Source organism: Lepidochelys kempii, chromosome 7 (assembly GCF_965140265.1).
Source record: "Lepidochelys kempii isolate rLepKem1 chromosome 7, rLepKem1.hap2, whole genome shotgun sequence".
NCBI classification, from domain to species: Eukaryota; Metazoa; Chordata; order Testudines; family Cheloniidae; genus Lepidochelys; species Lepidochelys kempii.
Window position 1 is genome coordinate 63,934,909 of NC_133262.1, and position 16,363 is coordinate 63,951,271.

The window sequence follows — 16,363 nt, forward strand, 5'->3', positions numbered from 1 at the left end:
GTCAATAGCAAAGTTGAAATTTTTATCAGAAAAGAAGTCTGTACCTTCTCAGACACACAAACACACAAAAAGAATGCAAACAAATAGGACCATATTATTAGTTCTACAACTTGTCAGTTTGATTAGTGAAGCAGTTGCCTCTGTCACTTCTGAGAGAACACTGCCTCATTAAATGATGTCCATTCTTAAATGAAGAAACCCTGCATTGTGTCTTTTTAGTGCGTAATTGGACTGTCTTCGGAATACAAGCAGAGGCACTTGTTTCTGAATATACGCCCTGTACCTCAACAGGTCAGAGAGATAGTAAAAACCTGTTGTTTGGCTTTGTCTCGGGGAATAATGGAGTCACTAATCCACTTGATCTCTCCGAGTCAGATAAAGAAGAAAGTGAGCGATGCATACATTTCAAAGATGGAAGGCACTTGTAAAAGCAATTTCTTTGGAGAGGAAAAAAACTAGAGCAAAGGCTGTTGGAAACCTTTTAATTAGTACTAATTACCTCAGCAGAAAACGTTGGAGGCTTGAAAGGATTTGTGTCAGCAAGTGAAAGATCAAAGATTGCGGCGCTTGCATTTTAATCTGTTGGCTATAAAAACGAATAAGGGGGTGGTAATGGGGCCCAGGAGAATGACAACCCAGGTGGTTGAGGCCTTAATCCCTTCTTTACTGCTAACGCCTGAAGCCTAGTTCCAATTACATAATAAGATGATTTAATTTTTGCTTTAATTTTAACAAAAATTAAGGTTTTTTTTTACCCTTCAGTAATGACAAGATGAAGTTTTCAACTATAAAATGCTTCTCCATTTATTTCTTTTAATGTTTTAAACCCAAACCTTTATTACCAAATTTTATAGCAAGGTCCAGAATGACTGTATAAAAGGCCATGAGACAGCAAAAGTGCTTTGATGTGGTCTGTGGAAGGGGGAGTGGTTTAATATAGGCCATTGGGGCACCTATGTTGTAGACATCTATTGAGTCTCATTGATCATTCACTGTGACAGTTACTGAAGAATTTGGTAACATGATGAGTGAGACCTGCAGTGCGTGCAGTCCAGAAATATGATTGCCCCAGGAACAAACTTCCTCTGTGTACGCAGTGTGAGCTCAGGGCCAGTGCGTTCTCAGAATAAGCCACTGCAACCCACTCACCAGATGGGGGAATTTAATGTCTTGGAATCCTCAGGCACCTTCTTATAGCATGAGCTAAAAATTTCACCAGCTGAAGGGGGGGAAGTCTTGAACTGATGTCCCAGTTGGTTTATAATTCAATACATGCACTCATATGTTCTCTACCAGTTAGTCAAAAGCTGGGGGGGAAGAAGTGGGGAGGAGCTTTGGCTGTTGTTGTTTTGCACCAGAGACAACTGGTTATTTACACTCTGAAAGGGTTCCAAGATGATAGGTAGCCAGTCACCTCTTTGTGTGCGGAGGTAATCAGTTTGAAAACCTGGGGAAAATGGTAACACAGTCAAGGTCATTATTTTAGACATTTACATAATTGAATGAACATGACAAACATGGCTTGAAGTAAACTACTTTGAATTAGGTACCTAACTAAAGAGAAGTTCAGTTAATTGATGTCTGAAAGGTAAGTCTCTTAAATTTAAATGTATACAAAATTCCATTAACAGTAGTTGCTATAGTTTACAATGACTTAGCATCATCCTGAATTAACCTATTTCCTGTTGTTCACCCCTGCCCTCCATGTTTTTCAGTGTGTATATTCTGATTGTCATTATTCTGACCTTGTTGAAAATCTCATTCTGTTCTGAATCTAATACTCCTTGGTTTATTGTTTCTCCTTTGGGCACTTCTGGTCTCTTATGAGGCCCTGTACTTTTTGTGATGGGAGGTGAGACTTAATGAATACTGGACCACAAGTTCAGAAAGCTGAATTTCATCACACAATATATAGGGATCTATACCTTCTTCAGTACTTTTTCCTAAACTGTGAAAGGGATTTTCCCTTTCATGATATGAGGGATCATACTACATCAGTCATCCATCACCTTCCTTAGACATGGAAAGTGATGGCTCAATTACAACCTGAAACTTTTTACATTGTGGTGCAGAGGAGTAACACTAGATCGCCTTGTTGATCCACCACACAGCCCTGCTCCTGCAAGTGACTGTCACAGGCATTAGAGACTATTCATCTTGCAAGATCTGGCCCCACAATTTTCCACAATTTTAAAGTGGAAATGAAGGTGTTTACTTAAATAATGATGGAGCGATGTTTCATTTTGTTGTTTTGGTGATGCATGTAAATACATGTAGTGGAATAACAACTGGTATTGTGTTCATGACACCTGTGCTTATTTCTACTTTCTCCTCCTCCCCTTCCCTATTACAAAAAGCATGTAGAGTGGCATGTCTTTTAAAGGTGCATCTAGTAGAGTATAATCAATAGAATTGTGGTTGGTATGTTCAAAGAACCACATAGATGGTGTATTCCTGCTATATACCATATGCGTAGGCATTCATGCGTAGGCGTTGGCCAAATCATATCAATTAGTGATTAAGAAACAAACAAATTAGATCCTCTAATCTATCCTTCCTCCACTGTAGGATTGTTTGCTACAGGGTTTTTTTCTCCAGTGTTTTGTCCAGTCCAATTTTAAATATACTGCTGATTAATAATGGAATGTTAACATGCTGTCAAGAGGACAGCATCTAACATTCTCTGTGATGTGCTTATTCCTTTCAAATGGCGTCGGAACTAGAGGAGACACATCTGTTGTCAATCATGTATGTTCCTGGGAAACTTCAGTGATTCACATGGCAGAGAGTGACACTTTGTGCCATTCTGGGGGCTTCATTCTAGAATTTTATTTTGACTAACTGTACTCACTATTAAGCACTTGCTGCTTCTGACACTGAAGCAATGAGGTAATATTTTTTTGCGATATATGAACAATAGAAAAATATTCAAATTAAAAGGGGAAGAAAGAGGTTTAAATGAGGATAAGCATTAAAAAAAACTTTGTTTAGGGAATTTTTTTAAATTACTTGATGGAGGTAATGTAATTCCTTTTTTCGGTTGGAAATTTTGTTACTTAATTGTGAATGAGTGTAAAATGGAAGAAATTAGTAGCAGTAAAATGAAAAAAATTATCAAGACAACCACTTGCCACTGAATAGAGGATAAAAGTATATAATCTAAGGCCCTTATCCTGCAAAGACTTACTCGTGTACTTAACTTTATGATGGGCGATCACTCGTTACCAAGTATGATCATCTTCCATGGGAGTTATGGGTCCTCAGGTGGCTAATAAGGCCAATCCTTGAACCACAAGTTCTACTGCAATGAGGGAAGATGTTTTCAGACTCAGCAGGAGGCTGTTGACCATGATTGGAATCCAGTCTCTCCTTCCTTCTGCGCCTCTTGTCCTCTTCAGCTTGTCGGCGAGCAAGTTCAAAATGCAGGGGACCATCACATAGGACTTCACTCCATTTTAAGCGATCCTGGGCAAGTGTCTCCCAAGTGTCAAATGTCAATATTACACTTTTTTAGGTTGTTCTTCAGTAAGTCCTTATAACGCTTCTGTTGTCCACCCACGTTATGGTATCCTTCTTTCAGCTGAGAGAACAGGACCTGTTTTGGGAGGCGATGGTCTTGCATCTGGACAACATGACCAGTACAGTGGAATTGCTGATGGATGATCATTGCGTCGATACTGGTGGTCTTTGTCTCTTCCAGGACGCTAATATTGGTGTGCCTGTCTTCCCATTTTATCTTCAGAATCTTACAAAGGCAGCGTTGATGGTGCCTCTCAAGGACTTTCAGGATTCGAAGACTTAACTTTATACATACTGAGTCGTCCTATTGAGCTTACACATATACAGATTTGCGGGATCCATCCTAATGGGAGTAAAGTTATTCATGTGTTGCCATTTTTACACTGTTACCATGGTATTGATGTAAAGAACAGGAAAATTTGGTCCATTGCTTGTATATGTACATTTTAGAATGATACACATATGTGAAAGACATGCTTTTAAGCAGGTAGATATCTTTTTTGGAAGAATTCTAATCACTTTTACAAGCTGGTTCAGTTATATAGAGGTCACTCCCATCCTAATTCCTGTTCCATAGACCTAGTCATCTGTTTACTAGCTTTTCTGGCTAAAAAACCCATTACAATAAGGAAATCTGTAACAAGGATGATAAGGATGATGATAATAATAATAATATGCTTTTGAACTCCGAGAAAGATGTGGGAAGGAGAAGGGCAAAAGGAGAATAAAATTGCAAAGCAAATATAACAGTATGTTTATACAACAAAAAAATGGATCTGTTAAGAAACTGAGATTATGCCAAAATTTTTGAAAGTGTGCCCAAAATTCAGTTCCTAAATAAGTGGCCAGATTTTCAAAAGTGCTTCTGTTGAAGTCAGTGCACTCTGCACAGTGCTCAACACTGTACATGTCTAAGACTTAAGAGCCTGACTTCAGGCACATGCTTTTGAAACTCTTGGCCTCAGTGTTAAGAAAAAAAAAAAAAAGACACAGTCCTGAAAAGCTTAAGCAAATCCCAGACCCCTGGACTGATCTTTTAGCTTAAATTTTTGTACACATTATGAACTCATTATAACCAATGTTTACTGGTATACCAGGCCCTTGGAATGATGTCAGTTTCATTTCAAAATTGTTTTAAAAATATCTTTCAAAATGTGAGTGAAGGGCAAATCAGAAATTAAATTTAAAGTGTTGTCTCTTTAAATATATATATAACAGTAACAGAAAAGGAGGACTTGTGGCACCTTAGAGACTAACAAATTTATTTGAGCATAAGCTTTCGTGAGCTACAGCAGCTTACTAGTGCAACAGTTTGCATGCTGATGAAGTTATTCATTCTTGCTGGAGAAAGTGTGAAGTGTAGGTAGACCTGATCAGAAACATTGCATTAGTGTGATGAAGCTCACTTTAGTAGTTCATTAGATCTATTTAAATATGCATTAAAATATTTCTGGGACCTATCAAACTGAGAATATAGTTCAGCTTTTAGAGAGAGATGAATATAGTGGCTGTTAAGTTTTAATTGTCTCTTATCTCTTGCTACTAAGGCAATAAAAATAAAAACTTTGTACAGAAATATTTGATATAATACATTATTTGCTGAGAATATTCTTAGTCAGCAAATCCATGCAGACAGGAGCGTATATTTTCTGCTTTTCCATCATTTTAATATGTAAGCTGTATGCTTTTAACAATCTTTGTGTTTTTATTGTCTGCTTTTAACGGCATTTAGAAATCAGTCTTCCTTTATGATACCGAAAGCTGCTGTTTGAGTGATTTCCACCCTCCAAACAAATTTGATAAGAAAATTAAAAATTTGAAATGATTCCTCTTGAATCGTATTCTTTTGCTGCCGTGCAGATCTGAAGTATTCTGATGAGACTCAGATAAGATGATGTGGCCTTTAGAGAGAGACACATCAAATATAGGCAGACAGCTCCTGTGTCTGGTAACAAAGACTGAGGAGGTCAAAACTATCCCAACAGGCTTGAGCAGGTCAGTCAGAGGCAATGGTTGGAAATAAAATTTGGTGGTGAGGGGGGCAAGGGGCGTGGGTCAAGTCCTGTTCAAAAAGTCAGCTTTGTCAAAAGCTTCAGTCACATTCTTACCTACAGGCAACCTCTGCTGATCCCAACTCATTAATCGAACTGGAGAGCCGTCTTGACCCTGGCTCCTTCTCTTTGAAGTGTGGTGTCCTCTGCAGCATGAGGAAATAATTTGCTGCCTGATTCAATGAGCCATCAGTAGAGCCAGCAGACCTAATGACATGTGAGAATATTAACCTCCCACTACGAAGAGCTGTGAATCTTGAGAGGCAGTCTATAATTCACCCAGCACTCCTGAGCCTTACCTCTCTGTCTTTGTGTCTCACTCATTTTCTGACTCACATACAGAGGGAGAGAGAGGAGAGACCCTCTTGTCCTAAAACTTTATTTTCTTCAGTCGTGGGTGCCTTTCTGAGCTGCTCAGTAATGAGTTACTTTCCTTTTGCAGTTATATAACATTTGTACTGAAAACTAGACATACCTCTTAATGTAATCATTTCTGCTAAAATGTGACAATCTGAATACTTATTAAAGGAGGCTATTTAATGTTTCCTTCTTTATTTTTCATGATCAAAGGAAAAAGTAAAAACGGGAGAGGACAAAGATGGCGCTAACATACTATTCTGTGTTGTGCATTCTAGCTGCCCTTGGTCAGATTGATTTCCTCTGTAATCCTCTTCTGCGTGGCCAAATACTGTATTTTACAGCAAGGTATATTCTCATCCCCTGTAAATGTAGTGTAAAGACAGATCCTGGGCCGAATTCTGCTGCCGCTGAAGTCAGTGTAAATTCCTGTTGCCTTCAATTGCAGCAGGATCTCTTCTAAGAGTAGGTTTCTACTGCTGGTACTAGTGCTATTCATTCTATAAAGGAAGATTTGCAATAAAAGTGAATAGGGTTCTGTGCATTTACAACAGTCACCATTAAAATGTCAGTAAGTACAAACATTTGCACCACAGTATGTGAGATATCATTTCCTATTCAAGTGTAAGGAAAATAGTGTTATCTCAGACATCACCATCTTGGTGAATGTTGATTTTTCTTCATAGTGACCACTATGTTATTGATGAATAAAAACAATATTGCAAATAGATGTACAGTAAACGAAGCCCTCCAGCGCTTTTTCACATTGCTAATGTGGCTGTTGTTGCAAAGGCGAAGTGTCACTGCAGTAGATATGCAGGACAGTAAATCCTGGAGCAATTTTGGCCTCAAATACTTTGGAGTGTCCAGTGAGAGGGATTGTTCAGGTAACCTGCACTCTGCTTTCCTAAGTGAATAAACAAGATTGCTCATCACCCCATATAATCCCTGAATTATGAAAAAGGACATTGCTTTGGGCTGACAGTGTGTGAGGAAACTTTTTTATTTCACTAGCTTCTGTTGGTGACAGAGACAAGCTTTCAAGATACACAGAGCTGTTGTTGTTTCCTGTTGGCCCTCATTGATAAAATCACATCAGATTTCACTGTGATCAATATGGCAGCATTGAAGTGAAAGTTGCCTGCTGATGGATATGCTAAATAAATTAAAAACACTTCTTGCATTGAAATTGCTGGCTGTCTCCTGTAGGTTTGGAAGCCCCCTGTGACCTCAGCTGGGCCCTGAAAGGGCAAAGCCTGAACCAAAAGAACTTTCATTGGCGACCCAGCAGAGTTTAGGCCTACACTAGAAAGGGTTTGCTGTTACAGGTCTACCAGCAAATACCTGTAGTGGAGATGCAGCTTATCCTGGCAAAGGAGTGCTGTAGATGATATAGATATATCAGTTATCTGAATGAAATAAGATATATAGGCAAAGGGGCATTGGTATAACTGTGTTTACGCTAGGGCAGCGATTCTCAAGCTTTTGTACTGGTGACCCCTTTCACACAGCAAGCCTCTGAGTGCGACCCCCCCCTTATAAATTAAAAACACATTTTTTATATATATTTAACACCATTATAAAATGCTGGATGCAAAACGGGGTTTGGGGTGGAGGCTGACAGTTTGTGACTCCCCATGTAATAACCTTGCGACCTCCCTGAGAGGTCCCGACCCCAAGTTTGAGAACCCCTGCGCTAGTGCTTTTGGCCAGTATAAAAATGTTGTAAAGAATTACACCCTGAACGAACATTATTATATGAGCAAACATTTAGAGTGTAGATCTAGCCTTAGATTGTGTGTGTGTGAAAAAGAGACAATATATGTGTAGCTGTTGGGTGGAAAGTGGCAAAATAGTCTTTTTACAGTGTGCATAATGAACATTATTATGCTTTGTTCCGTTTTTGCACGTGTGGTTTAGTTTAGATGTTCTAAAGACACTTCTTAACAATGAAAGGGAGGGATTCAAATGATACGTCTGCAACACTTCTCTTCTCCTATCTAGCTTGAGCATCTATTATTTGTTCTCACCTCTCACAGCTGGTCACAAAGGCCAGTCCTCCTTGCCTCTCTCTGCTTCATCTTTTTTATTAAGTTTATTAAAACTAGTCAGATTATACTTTCTTATGGTAGAGGCTCTGCTTCGTCCATTCATTATGGTTTCTTATCTTGGCAGGCAATCTGAATTGAACGGCAGCTAGTCCATTATGCACATATGAAGCCCATCACTCCTCCAGCAATGGCCAATTCATCAAACATTTATCTTTTGCCCTCTGAGCAGTGCGTCAATTTGCTTGTCAATCCTCAGCCTTGGTTGTTCTGGAAGATAGGAGAAAAATTACTTTTCTTTCCCCCTTCTCTCCATACTCTAGTAGTTGAAATGGGCTTTACTCTCTCTCCATGGGTTTTCAACTCCCCTTTTTCTGTACAAAAAGGGGAGGGGTCAGGTTACTCTCTGAGTTAGAGTGATAGAATGATTCAAAATGCTTCCAAGTAAAACTTCCATGATGGCACTACCATTGCACTTCTGGCTGTCCCTATTTTCATCCCTGTTGTCAGAGGATTTTACAAACAGGGTTGAAACATAGCCCTTGTGTCCGGTTGGTGTTTGTTTTATATAACTAATTTATAAATCTTACATATGTGGTTTTTGAAAGGTAGAATAGATCTTTTACCAGTTATAATCAGTACCCTTTGTTGCTCTTACAGAATTAGGAAATGGCGGTGTATGTGTCTTTTTTTTTTTAATGAATTTGGAAAATATTGGTTTTGTTATGATCAAGTTCTTTTTTAGGAATGGGGAGGAGATAGATGAGGTATATTGGTCTAAAACAAACAAACCAACAATCTCCCCCACTTTGCTTGTTCCTTGCCAAATCATTTCAAGGGTTTGAGGAGAAGGATATTAAGGTCCCCATTCTTAGGAATGCTGCTGCTGTGATATCCGCACAGTGGTCCACAGTGACTTCCCCTGAGTTGTTTGTTACAAATGGCCTTTGATAAAGTATGATGGAGTGCAGTAGTCTGTTGTCTAGTGGGTAATTTTAAGCCATGTTTTAAAATAGAATTTCTTCCATACTGTTTATTTGCCCATTAGACCACTAAGATGACTTTTTATGTTTGTTTTCATTATACATAACAGGGTGTATTTATATAAAAAATAGCCAATACACCCTGTCATGTGACCTCTCATACTCTTCCACAGGGAAGATTATATTCTAGATTGTCATTTTGTTCAAATTATTTTAAAATATAGCAATATATATTGAAATCCCACAGTGTTTAAATAATCCTAAGGGTATGTCATAAATCAATTTTAAAAAAAATGAGGGTTAAGAATGGAGCTTTTCATCCTGAAGAGACCTGTGTAAAACGCATATAAAGAAATCTGAAACTGAAAGATTCATTAAAAAAAATCCTTCCAGTTCAACAGTTCGTGGTTGGAGGTAAAAGGCACGAAAAGATGGTCATTTCATGTAGATTTGACTGCCAAGCAGGAAAATGTTGATGGAAATAGCAGTTTCACTTTGAGTGATGAAATGGTTATTTATTATTTGTATTGTGTTAGCTTTTGAAGGCTCTAACCTGGATTGGTGCCTCACTGCACTAGGTGCTGAATATGCACTTTTGAAGACAGTCCCTGTCATAAAGAGCTTACAAACTAAATGTTGCAAATGGTTTGTTTTATCGGGAATCTTACAATATTTGGAGTTTTACTCAAAGCTGCAACTCCAGGACTGAGATGATGCAAGAAAATCTCCTTTTTTCTATAAGAAAAAGTAAGCTTCTAGTCTTTATGGTTGTACAGAGAAGATTGAAAACATGACCCAAATGCACCTACGGGCTCAAAAACCAGAAGAGAGAGTTGGGTTTTTTTTAATCTCATGATTTTTAAGCTATTCTTGATTTCTTGGAGGCCTGAATCATCATTTTTGGACACTTGGGATTGGTAGTACTGCATACTCTAAGCCTCTAAGAGCAAAATGTGGGGTTGTAAAACTAAGTAAACTAGAGAGAACATGTTTTCAGGAACCCTGCCTGCAAAACAACTGATTCTTGTACAGCTTTCAGAGTAACAGCCGTGTTAGTCTGTATTCGCAAAAAGAAAAGGAGTACTTGTGGCACCTTAGAGACTAGCCAATTTATTTGAGCATAAACTTTCGTGAGCTACAGCTCACTTCATCGGATGCATCTTTACAGCTTTATTACTTAACTTGTCTTGTTGGGCCCTGCCATTGCTGTATGTGTGGGACCTAATGTCACACGCGTACACACATAGTCTTGGATGCAGTGTCTGAGCAAAGCAGGCAAGTGAGATTATCCATTCATTGTGTGTCTAAGAGTGTGTGCCGTAAGGGAAACAGCTTCTTGGATACATTGGGCAACCAGTTGCGGATGAAGGGTCAATTCCAATTTTTCCTGTGATTTTTGTATGTTAGTATCACAAGCAAGTAATATGCAAATCTAATTCTATGAAGACTCTCTTTCGGAGGAGGGCTATTTAGTGGTCACTGCCCATCCTCCCCCTTCACTTCTTCCTTTCTCCACCACTCATCACAGGCCTTGTTTCAGTTTTGGTCCAATGGGAGGAATCTGGAAACAGTGCCATCCAGATACCGTACTGCCTCAAGTGGAGTGATGCATGCTGCAGTCTTCCAGGGATTGAGGGAGCAACCTCAGTGCTAACAGCCCCAGCGATCTTGGAGAGAAGATGGCATTTATTATTGAAGTGCCACCACTGTGTATGGACCACAAGGACCTGGCCCCTGTTCTTTGGGGATTACAGTCTATACTGAGGCCTGGCCTACACTAGAAAAGGTTTGCTGGTATAGCTATACAAGGATAGCTATATAGGTAAACCCTTCTCGTGTAGACATGGTTTATATTGGCTATATAGTTTATGCCATGTCCTCAAATAAAATAAGCTATACCAGCAAAAGCACTCTTCTGCCAGTATAACTGTATCTACACTAGGGCTTTTGCTGGTATACAAAAGTTTTAAAAATATCAATCTCACCCCTAGGCACCATTACTATACTACCAAACATTTTAAGTGCAAACCTGGCTTGAGAGAGAGTGAACTACAGACAAGCTGCTATGAATTATAGTGGGAGAGGTTATTTTTAGATTTTGTAGATTTAATTTTCATCATTAATGGGTCTGTAACAACACACTGTAGCTTAGCTGACACTGACGTGATTTAAAGAGGGATTTGAATGAAGAGAGGGAAGATGCTTGGCGTTAGAACTGAACCCAGAGGCATCTTTGTTAGTTGGATTTTTCTTAAATTGTATTTGTAGTTGAGAAAAAAGTCCAGAATAAAACCTGAAAATCAGGCAGCCGCATCTGGTTTGTGGTACGGTTTTGAATGTGGAGTTCAGCTCAGCTTTGTAAACCTAGCTAAAAGTGTAATGCAAACCCCTTTTTGTCGCACAAGTGCTGGGAATGGATTTATTGTTTTGGTTGAGTTTTGCTTCAGGTTTTCAGGTTCATTGGAACTGAAAGTGAGACTTAATGTGGAGTCAGAATAGGGGGAACTGAAACTCAGAGAAAGTTCTGCTGAATCCCCCCAGGTGAATTTGATACACCAAGTTACAAATGTCTCCGTTTATATTATGGATCTCTGTTGTGGTGGTGGTAGTTAAAGTGCAGGACTGGAAGTTGGGAAACCTGGGTTCTGTTCCCTTCTGTCCTCGAGAATTGTTGGGTGTCAACTGGGGCTAGTCCCTTAATCTCTCTCTCTCCCTTAGTTTTACCCTCTGTGTAATGGCGATTCCTTGCTCAAAGCAGTTTTGTGATGCTTAATACATTAACATTTGTAAAATGCCTTAAGATCCTTGGACAGTTGATGCTATAGAAGTGCAAATCAGTCTTATTTTCTTTAATTTAAATACTGAAATTATGATTAGTGCCTCATTGTGGGCTGCTGCTTTTTTTTTTTTTTTAATCTGCTAAGAAATTAGAAAGGCCAGGAGAGAGAGATTTAAACACTCTCCTCTCCTAACAACTCTGTTTTTAACTTCTGGTAATGGCTACCTGTTGTCACCAGAGCCCAAATCAATTTCAAGGGAAAAGCCAAACTCTCTCATTTACATATGGTTAACTGCCCTCTCTTTTTCCTGTTAGACCAGAAAAAAAGTAATTAGGAACGAGTCAGCTGTCTTATTAAGAGAGAGAAGGCAGCATGTTCTCTTTTAAATATACTTCTGAGCACACTGTTATTTCAGGACAAGGACAACTGCATAATATGGAGGTTTGGTCATTCTTGGATGAGATAACATTGCTTTTTTCTCTCTCAAAATCCTGTGAATGCACAGCCAAATATTACCAATAAGAGGAGCTGCTATTTAGTTTCAGTGTAACCAAATCCGTTTCCACATCAAGCCAGAGGGACTGGATAAAATAGCATAGTCGACAATTACTGTGCCTATGCACAGAAAAATCTCTACAATGACATTCCTTTATGATTAAAACTTTGCTGGAAATCATGAATGAATTATGGAAAAGCGAGCTGGGAGAAATCAGACTGATTAGCTGAAGGACTTGGATAAAGGACGTTGCTGAGACCTTTGTATTATAAAGGATTATTTACTGTCTGGTTACAGAACATCTTAAGTCATTTTGCAGAAGGAGTCAGTTGCCTGTTTAGCGCACTGTTTTTGTAAGCTAATGAGGGCAAAGCATGAGCCATAGGCAATGATGCTGTGATATTAGCTGTGACAGGGAGCTTGATCATAATTATCTTAACGAGGATAGGGTTAATTACAGTGGAAACTTAAAGTTCTTTCTGTACAGATCAGGCAGAGCTGAATACATTGTGATGTTTTGTCATTTTGATGTGACTTCAGAAATTGCAATGGAAATCTCTTGGCAGCACTTGCTCTCCTCTGGGAGTGGAGTGTGAGCCCTGCAATGAGGTAACTGAGATGGTACCTGTGGGTGAGATAATGGGCAGCTTTCATGTCATTAGAACAGGGAAAAAGCAACCTGCAATACAATTCAGTGATGCTTATTAGCTTTCTAAACCAACTAGGGAAAAGAGCTAGCTGCCACTACCCCTTATGTCCTGGTTCTATTGTGGTGGTGAGGCGGTGTTTGTTAATTGACCAAGACGGGAGTTGCTCCCCTGCTATGAACTATGAGGAAGCATCCAAGATTTCATTTTAAGATGTTGCTGTTTCTCAGAAAATTCCTCCAGTTTTCTCTGTGTGTCTAGGTTTTGTTGTTGTTGTTTTGTTTTTTTACCATTCTTCTCACAGTGATATTATTGCTGCTTTTGCTGTCTCTTTCACCCCTTCACTTTTGGGTATGTTAATAATAAAATATTTTGAATACAATAATATGTTCCTTCTAGCACTCCATTGAAAGGGTAATATTCTATGTCGTACTTTTATGGCACCTGTCACCTGGGGCCCTCAGAACGTTTTCCAAAAATCTGTTCGGACTCACAATACGCATGTGTCACGTAGGCAGGTTTTCTCCCCACTCCACAGATGACAAACCACGACACACAGCAGTTATGTAACTTGCTGAAGTTCAAGCAGCAAATTGACTCTGGAGATCATACTTAGAGCTTATCCTTTTCAGTCCCAGGATATAACTACTAGATGACATTCCCCTAATATATTATGATGAGGATACACCTGCACTTTTATATAGATTTGATAACTGTTATCACTCATGATAGCAAACAAAATTTCTTCCTTGTTTCCTCAACAACTTTCAAATGAAGTTCTTTTTTGATTCTTTAGTGGGGATGGGAGCGGGGGAAGCTGATAATTCTGTGAATAGCAAAATAACATACGAATGTAAATTTATGTTAATTGTCTACACCCTCTCTGCACTGTAGCAATCCCTGCCCTGTCCCTAGGCTCTGAATTTAGCTGATTAAATCACCAAGTGCACACCATGCTGATGACATGAAAACAACAATTAATAAGCAACCCCCTGTGTAACACAGCTCCTTTTTAACTGAGCAGTTAATAACATTACATGGCAAAAATTATCAAAACCAGACAGGTGTAAGGGGATTTACACACAATTTTCTCTACTCATCTATGAAGCTAGTACCATTGTACGCAGCCTAAGATTTAGAAAGAAAGGCCATTTCAATAGGCAACTCCCTCTAGTGTTTCAGGGCCTTTGTCCCACTTCATGGCTTGTCATTTTGTTTTATGCCTCCCCTGCAGCAATGCTGGATGTATGCTTTCTTCTCCTTGCCAGTTGCCAACCATTTGCTGATTCTTATGATAAAGGCATTATATTTGCATAACATAACTCAGGAACAATGTGTATTTGATGCTGACACTGACCAGAACCCAAGCAATGTTTATTCACATAGGGTCTATTAGCGTCCCATAAGGCTCTGTGGCGCTGACAGAGAAGTGGTCTATTTTGAACTCCTTTTGGCAAGCAGAAGCCTTATATTAAAAAGTGAGGGTTGGCTATACTCCGCTATTAGCTATTTATATAGTAAAGAGTGTTAAGGGGAATTTTCTAAACTAGGTTCGTCAAAAAAACAAATTAAAAATCATAACAGCATAATAAATTAGCTCCTACCTCCTCTAGATTGCTTTTCTTTCACCGGTACTTGTGCAGAAGCATTGGGGCAGCTCTGGGTTCTAATCCTGATCCTGGCAGAAGCCAGGTCTGTATGGAGTGCTTTGCTGGTATAGCTATGCCAGTACACTATACCAAAAAAATGCTCCTAGCGTGCATGCAGTTTATGCTAACAAAACTGCTTTTGCTGGGATAGCTTATTCCAGCCACCTCCCTGCTCCTTCCCCCACTAAACCCCCCAAACAAATAAAATAAGCTGTACGTCTACACTGGGGGCCTTTGCTGACACAGCTATGTGGGCTAGAGATGACACCTCTGACTGGCATAGCTATGCCAGCAAGAGGTTATAGTGTAGACCTGGCCAATGACTTGCTTTGGGCAAATTCACTTAACCTCTGTGTACCTCAATTGCCCATAAGTACAATGGGGTTAATGATACTTAACTATACTTCCCACAGATAATGCAGTGTAAGTGTTTGAAGTCCTGTGAGAGCCTTAGACTGAAGGTGCTGTTTAAGTACTTGAGTGCTGGTTTTTACTTTTGAATATTTATAACTAGTAGACAGTGCCCTTAAACTTTAGTTTGAAGGTTGCAGGTTTGACTTCCCACATAAGAATTTTCAATTTGCACCCTCTGACTGTGCTTCATAATGGCAATGGGGGAGGCAGTGATGCATCTGCAGAAGCAGCATCTGGGTTTTTGTTGACTTGGTGGACATTAAATTAATCCACGCAATTAAAAAATCGCATTTCATCCTAACTGCTGCATTTTCCTCCATTAGTGACATGTTCCATATCTCTCTCTAAGAGGCTCGCCTTATTTTTTTTTTAAATGGATCTTTGTGCAAAGAAACAAAGAAAGAGGTGGGGAGTGGAAGGGGGAAAATACCCCTAGTATAAATGTCATTAGAAAATGAATAGTGTAGACTGCATCTCCCTTATTCATCACATTTTATAAAACAGCCAAGAGATACAGTGATGATCTTCCCACTGGCCTGCATAGTAGATCAGCTGTCAAGTCATGCAATCTCAGCATCTCTCTAGGTGTCTGGTAGGTGAATGAGCTGTGAATGTGTGGCTGTTCATTTGCTCCATATAACCTGCTGTCTCTCTTGATTAATGTGGGTTTTTCTCCCCTTACCTCCCTCCTTTAGGAATGTGCAAGCCTCTGAAATTAAGAGTTAACTTCGGAATAAGTGCCTCAGCAGAGCAGGGAAGCTAGTTCCTCAATATCTTCCTCTACTTTCCTAACTGGGTGGTGGTTTCTCACAGATACCTGGCATTTGCATTTTTATGTTGTAAAGTTCTTCTTTTTAAAACTGCTTTCTACAGGGGTTGGGGCAGTAGGCTTTAAAATCAAAGCATACGGCTTCTGTGTCTGGAGCAATTCTGCAAATATGAAGCATTTTATGTTGGTCTCAGAGATGCAAGCAGTAGCAAATTAAGTAGTTAATAAAAAAAGAACAAAAATCCCCACAGCTTTTCCTATGATTGCAGTAAGGTAACTGCTAAGAAACGATACTTGAAGTTGGATGTATTTTTGTTGTTGGGGTATGATATTTCTTGGCAGAAATGATGAATGATAACTTAAATTTGTGTCCAGGGAATGAAGGTGAACTGTGACAGAGTTATTTATCTTGGGAATGGAGGTTAGGGTCAGGCGAGGCTGGGTGCCTGAAGGCACAAGACATTGACAAATTCATCCTGCAGGCCCCGTATCTGAAGCCTTTTGTTTTGGATCCTGGCTACTCACTAAGTGACCCCCATCCTTCATCCTGCCAGCATGTGAAGGATGTGTTGCCGTGCCAGCATTCCCCTTGCCACTAATTCTTGTCATTCACTCTCCTGACAGGGCCAAACCAAAACTGTTCCCTCTCT

At 39.4% G+C, this 16,363-nt stretch overlaps 1 protein-coding gene across 10 annotated transcripts in view; it reads left to right on the forward strand.

Annotated features, from left to right (window-relative positions):
- LRMDA (leucine rich melanocyte differentiation associated) overlaps positions 1-16,363 on the forward strand; it is a 1,127,716-nt gene that overhangs the window by 502,240 nt on the left and 609,113 nt on the right. The gene's annotated exons all lie outside the window — the stretch shown is intronic.